This window comes from Montipora capricornis, unplaced genomic scaffold, assembly GCF_036669925.1.
Source record: "Montipora capricornis isolate CH-2021 unplaced genomic scaffold, ASM3666992v2 scaffold_445, whole genome shotgun sequence".
Classification (NCBI taxonomy): Eukaryota; Metazoa; Cnidaria; class Anthozoa; order Scleractinia; family Acroporidae; genus Montipora; species Montipora capricornis.
Window position 1 is genome coordinate 182,501 of NW_027180179.1, and position 5,742 is coordinate 188,242.

The window sequence follows — 5,742 nt, forward strand, 5'->3', positions numbered from 1 at the left end:
AGAAGAAATAATTATCATAAGAAAGAAGTCTCTATTATTTCCACTTCTCTAACTGTGTCACGTCACCCTAAGCCTCAGCTTCATGTAGAAGCTTGGTCACCTTTCACGAGCTGTCAAATGGTCTATTGAATGTATTTTAAATGTCGAACACAAAGCATATTGAAGGATTTACAGTCACCTTTATCAGGGCCTTACAGTGCCATATATATATATTCTATTTCCATATTAAAACACACACACCCTTTATTGTTACAGTTAATTTATTGTGGCATGTACTATATTGTTAGTTACATTTTTCATAAATTAATATGATTAATTATCAATCAATTTGCTGAATGACAACTAATGACTCATGGCATTCCCTACTCATGTTGCAACACATTTGCAGCATTTTCCTTTTGATAAAAACAGCTAGTTGTAGGATATGTTAAACACCAATTTTTTAATCAGTACAACGGCCCCAAACCTGAACTCTAAGGCCGCTACATCGACGATTGTTTTGGCGCTATTTCATCCAACAGAGAAGAACTCAATCATTTTATAACCTCTGTCTGTCTTTTCATTGAAGTGCCTGTGGGCAATAAAGTTTTCCCCTGAGAATCTTGAACGTGAGAATAGCTTGACAAGACAACGCCTTTTTGTTATTGTGATAGAAAGTCTTGAATGTGTGAGTGTTACGTCGCCCGAGTATCCCCTGACGAGGGTAAGTACATGGGGAAAAATAGAACAACGGGATTCACTAACCTCGTGGCTTTAGATCTGTTAAGCTTTGAAGCTATACATTTCCTGATTTCTTTTAAGTAGGAGTCAATTAAAGGCCCAGCTAGCTCCAATTTGTTGCCAATGACTTCCTCTAGCTGGCCGTCCATTTGTGTCAAACCATAATTGGGCTTGTTTTTGGGTTTGCTGATGCACTTTATCCACCTTTTTTCAACTGAAAATTTCATTTCAACAACAGAAGAATTCCAAAACCCAGATCCGCGTTCCGTTTCCGTGGTTAAACATCGTAAATCTAATCTTGAATCTCCGTTTTTGTTACCCACTACATCTGCCATCTTTGTTTGGTTTGGCAATAGGACTGGTATTTACCGCTGAATTTCGCAAGCCAACACAAGTGGGAGAAAAATGCCTAGCAACCGACCACCATGTTTTGAGCTCCTTTACTGGTTTTGTCTTTAAAAGCAGTGTGACGTCAGCCATTTTCCGTATCTGAGGCAGACGCTGTTCTTTGAAAGATACATGAAAAATTACAGTCAGTGGACGGCAAAGGAAATCAGCATACTCTTTAAGCAGCCAGTTGGGGATAGAATCGGGTCTGCTTGCCTTCAATGGGTTTAGTTGGCAAGCAAGGACTGCATGCGGGCCTCAGACACTTCAAGAAAACGCGAATCCTCCTCCACAGGAAGCTTGGACAGCGGTAGGGCTAATCAGTATTCCTCTAGCGGCTCAAGGAATGCTCTATTTATAAGATCCGCAAGCTCCTTTTCAGAGATTTTCGCGACACCTTCAACTTGTATCTGGCTAATAACGTTTCCTGGAGATGACTGAACACCGCCCAAACGTTTCACTTCTTTCCACCACACCCCTGGATTTTCTTCTTTCATATTTTCGACTTAAGCAGAGCCGTGTTGGTGAAAAGCTTTCTGTCTTTTCCGAATTAATGACCTTCGGTATTGAGTCATCCAAGGGGTGTCAGTTGTGTTAATGCGAACACCCTTTACTGGCATGATTAGGTCTAATCCCGTACAGATAAAATTCGTAAAGACAACCAGGAGTTCTTCACAGCTTTCCGCGGAGAAAAATAGCATGAGCCAATCGATGGCATCAAGATACCTCCCTAATTCGGCCTTGCGACTGGCTTGTTTGTCGCGCTTTAGCACAAACTTGGAGGAAGACTGGCTCTTATCCCTAATGCACGGTGCAACTGTAACCATAGAGTGGTCTGATAGTCCAAAGGGAGGGAAAGTACATGGGTCGTCATAAAACTGATGTAGATTGGTCAGTACCAGGTCCAGAATGGCGTTCTTCCTACTACTGTTTGCTGTTGACTTGACTTTAGTGAGGCTGAAGCTGCATCTGCTGTTTGCTGTTGAGCTGACTTTGGTGAAGCTGAAGCTGCATCTGCTGTTTTCTGTTGACCTGACTTTGGTGAAGCTGAAGCTGCAGCTTGTTAATGACTTGTCTTTCGTGAATCTGAAGCTGAAGCTGCATCTGCTGTTGACTTGACTTTGGTGAAATAAACATAGGAGTGGCGAATGATCCTTCAAAAACTCTTGGTCTTGCAAAATTTTAGTCGAATTTCACGGGCCTCGCAGTCTCGTTTTTTATATGAAGGTGTCAAACACTTTGAAGTCTCGGGCTCGCAAAGAAAAACGCTGGTCTCGCCGTCTCGCAAGGTCTCGCATTTACCATTTACCACCCCTAAACATCAATATTTTAACCCAGTAGACTCTGGTGAAGCTGAAGCTGAAGCGGTAACTGCATCGGCTGTTTGTTGTTGATTTGACTTTGTTGAAGCTGAGGCTGAAGCTGGTTAGCTGAAGTTTTTGTTGAGCAAGAAATGCAGCAAGCTCTTTACTAATGTCTTGCTTTCTTTCTGTGTGGTTTATAGGAAAACAAGCTGATATTCTCTAATTTTAAAGCTTCAGATACAATATCGTTTTTTGTGGGGCACTCCCCAGGGATTGGTTACCCCAGCTCATGTTTTATCCCTGACAAATCACAAACATTGTTAAAGCAATATCTCGATTTCTTGGAGAAATTTGTGTTCTGTACAATTTGCTATTTATTTTACATTGTTAACTCTTACTAAGGAGATTGGGAGGTGTGGTGGCCTCATGGTTAGGGCGCTTGACTCCCGATCGAGTGGTCCGGGTTCGGGGCCTGGTCGGGGACATTGTGTTGTGTTCTTGGGCAAGACACTTTACTCTCACGGTGCCTCTCTCCAACCAGGTGTATCAATGGGTACGGGCGTAATGCTGGGGTAACCCTGCGATGGACCAGCATCCCATCCAGGGGGGAGTATAAATACTCTTAGTCGCCTCATGCTACGGAAACGGGAGATAAGCACCGGCCTGATGGGCCTTCCTAGGCTCGTAACAGACTTTAAGAAGCAGATTTTAGCGAGAGTCCAAGGGAATTGTTGTTCTATTTGGTGGGTTCATGGTCAACTCTGACTAGGCAGATTTTAGTGGAAGTCAAGCAAGAGGAGGGCAAATGCCCAAAAAAAAGGAGGGCAAATGCTCATGAAGAAAGGGGGCAAAGCCCGCAGAAGGAAGGCTAGGGTTTAATTTTTTAGGGGTTTTTTCAAAGTTAACTCTTCCTAAGGAGATTTTAGTGAGAGACCAATAGATTTTTTTACTTTTTATTGGTGTTGTCATAGTTAACCCTGACTAGGCCGATTTTAGGGAGAATCCAGCTAGAGGTTTACTTTTGTGAAGGTAAAACAGAAACTGCAACTGCTGTTTGCTGTTAACTTGGCATGACCAAAGACTTATGATAAAGCCAGGTTATATTTTGAAGTGACGTTTTCGTCGACCCTCGCAGTCCTAGATCTTGAAGTCCCCAGTCACATTAAAGTGATGGGCTAAGGGCAAATGAGAGCGCAGAAAACGTTTGGAAACACGTAAAAATGTAAACAAATAACGTAAGAACATAAACTAAAAAACATAAACAAACGGATAATTTTATCCTTCTTTTCATTTCTTTTTCTCCTAAATCAACTTCTTGAGAACCGACCTTCACGCGAATTCAGTCACACCAACCAGTGCTGACTCTACAAGGCAATATTACAGGACGAACTGGTGGCACTTGCGTTCAGCGTCAGCATCACAACATTAACAAGATGACCATCATTGGAATATTTCATGCGTCCATGTTGGCAGCGACTGTATTTTTCAGCAGGTTTTTAGGTATCAGCGCACAAATTACTCCTTGTCTAGATGACATGATTACCATTGAAGATAAAGTGTCTGGAAATCGAACCTATATGGACTGTTCGTTGTTTTCATGTCCTCCCAGACAGGGCCTGACAGTAAAATGTGGAGACATGATTAGTCCACATACCTCAATATCCTGCAAGCCATGTGTACTCGGGGAAACTTACTCTAATTTAACCGAGCCAGGATCTTGTAGAGATTGGATGAACTGTGGCAAGTGTTGAGAGACCAAGAAGGCTTGCACACTGACCTCGAAGGCCGTATGCAGAAAGTGTGTGACTGGAGCCTACCCCGAGGGATTGTTGGGAATCTGCGTTCCTTTTTATACTAGAGACGCATAATTCGTCTGGGACGAACTTGGGCAAAATTTTTTTCTACGTCTGTTAAATTCATCTAGTATAAAGACGGCCACAAGACGCATGCGTCTGGACGAAGAATTTATTTTCGTGCGTCTGTTAAGACGCACTAAACTGGAAAGTTCGTCCAGACGCATTATGCGTCTAGTGCCCGTCTTTATACTAGACGAAATTAACAGACGCAGAAAAAATGTTTGCTCAAGTTCGTCCAAGACGAGTCATGCGTCTCATATAGTTCGTCCCGTCTTTACACTATACGGATAACATGAGAGACACATAATTCGTCTGGACGGATTATGCGTCTCTAGTATAAAAACTTCCATTGTTGCAATGACAAAAAAGACGTCATTATTGCAGGGTGTCAAGTTCCTGGGGTACCCAAAAATATGCGGTGCACTGTTGCTCGATCGGAAAAATTTAGCCGTAATATTGCAAGACAGGTTTTCCCTCCAATAACACCGACCACATTTTGAGCTAAAGTGCTGAAATCTCCAACTAGATCATCATTGGGCTCGCATCTCCCGAGCAGGAAGAAAATGGCAGACGGAACAGGCCGAGGTGACCAAGACAAAGTGATTGAAGAAAAGACTCAAAGAAAAAATGGATTATAGGCGGTTGTGTCAGTGTGGCTGTAGTAGCGGTCGTAATCCTTGTTCGTCGCCTGAGACAAAGCAGAAGAAAGGACCAGGGAGATCTGATTTGGAACACGCCCCAAGAGGAAGACAAGGATCTGATTGAGAACACCATACCAGAGAAAGACCTGGATCTGATTGAGACCACGACATTAGCGTAAGACATCGGCAATGAAACAGATGACATCCATCATAGGTCATCACGAAAGCCTTCAGTGAAATGTGCAGAAGGTAGTGCATTGCCATACCCAGTCAAAGAATCGAAGTCAGGAAATATTGCTTCTGAAAAAGGAATGAATTTCACGAGCTGTTTGAAAGAACATAGCCTAGCGAAACAAGGCAAGGCAGTTCTTCAGAAGGAAACTAGAGTACGAGCATGGCCCTTAATCAGCAAAACGGTTTTCGTTTGAAGATGTACATCTTTTGACACGTTTTTGCTTATCGTTCACACTAAAATGACGGGAAAACACCGCAAACTAAATGGTAACTTTTAAAACCCTATCGTTTTAAAAACGTTCCAGTGTAAGAGTGGTGAGACTGAATCTGGAGGTACACTGGCTGGTTGCTTATGACTTCACTTTTGTGGACAAATTTTTGTTCTGTACACTCTTTATTGGTAATCGCTAGTTGTTGTCCTTCAGTAGCATTTGGAGTAATGATTCTAACTTTGAGTGAGGCCTAACACTACTCTGAAGTTTTTGTACCCAATTATTCCATCAGGGATCAACCCTAGTATTCGAATTGGGCCCACACAAGGACAGAGAAAAACTTCAAATCCCACCCTGGTCAGAGTTTTTCTCTGTCCTTGTGTGGGCC